The following is a 759-nucleotide window of genomic DNA, read 5'->3' as shown; positions in this document are numbered from 1 at the left end:
ATAGCCAGATTGTGGAACCAACCTAGATGTCCTTCAATTGATGAATGGATAAAGAAAATGTGGTATATATTTACAATGGAATATTACTCAGCCATAAAGAATGATAAAATTATGGCATTTGCAGGCAAATGGATGAAACTGGAGAATATCATGCTAAGTGAGATAAGCCAATCTCAAAAAACCAAAGGAATTATGATATCGCTAATAAGTGAATGATGACACATAATGGGGTGTGGGAAGGGTTAGTGTTGGGGTTGGAGTTGGGTTTAGGGAGGGGGGCAGGAATGGAGGAAGGAAGTACTGTATAGATGGAGGGGAAGGGTGGGAGGGGAGGGGGGGAAGGGAAAAAAATGGTGGAGTGAATCAAACAACATTACCCTATGTAGATTTATGATTGCACAAATGGTATGCCTTTACGCCATGTACAGACAGAGAAACATGTATCCCATTTGTTTACAATTTTATAATAAAAAAAAATGGGTTGGGGATGTGAAAAAAAAAAAAAAGAAATCAAGATGTGGGCACCAAGTGTGCTCATTGTTATTGGGGTTATTGCTGTCCCCCATACAGAACATCTGTACATATGTATACACTTCTACATTTACATCTTTCTTTTTTATTTATTTTATTTTTGTACATTTTGTTATTGACCTTTATCCCTACTATTTTTTCTCTTGAAAACTTTTTTTGCTCTAGTTATATATGACAGTAGAATGCACTTTGACACATCATATATTAATGGAGTATAACTTCTCATTC

This window comes from Sciurus carolinensis, unplaced genomic scaffold, assembly GCF_902686445.1.
Source record: "Sciurus carolinensis unplaced genomic scaffold, mSciCar1.2, whole genome shotgun sequence".
In the NCBI taxonomy this organism is placed as follows: domain Eukaryota; kingdom Metazoa; phylum Chordata; class Mammalia; order Rodentia; family Sciuridae; genus Sciurus; species Sciurus carolinensis.
Note: the sequence above shows the minus strand (reverse complement) of the source record.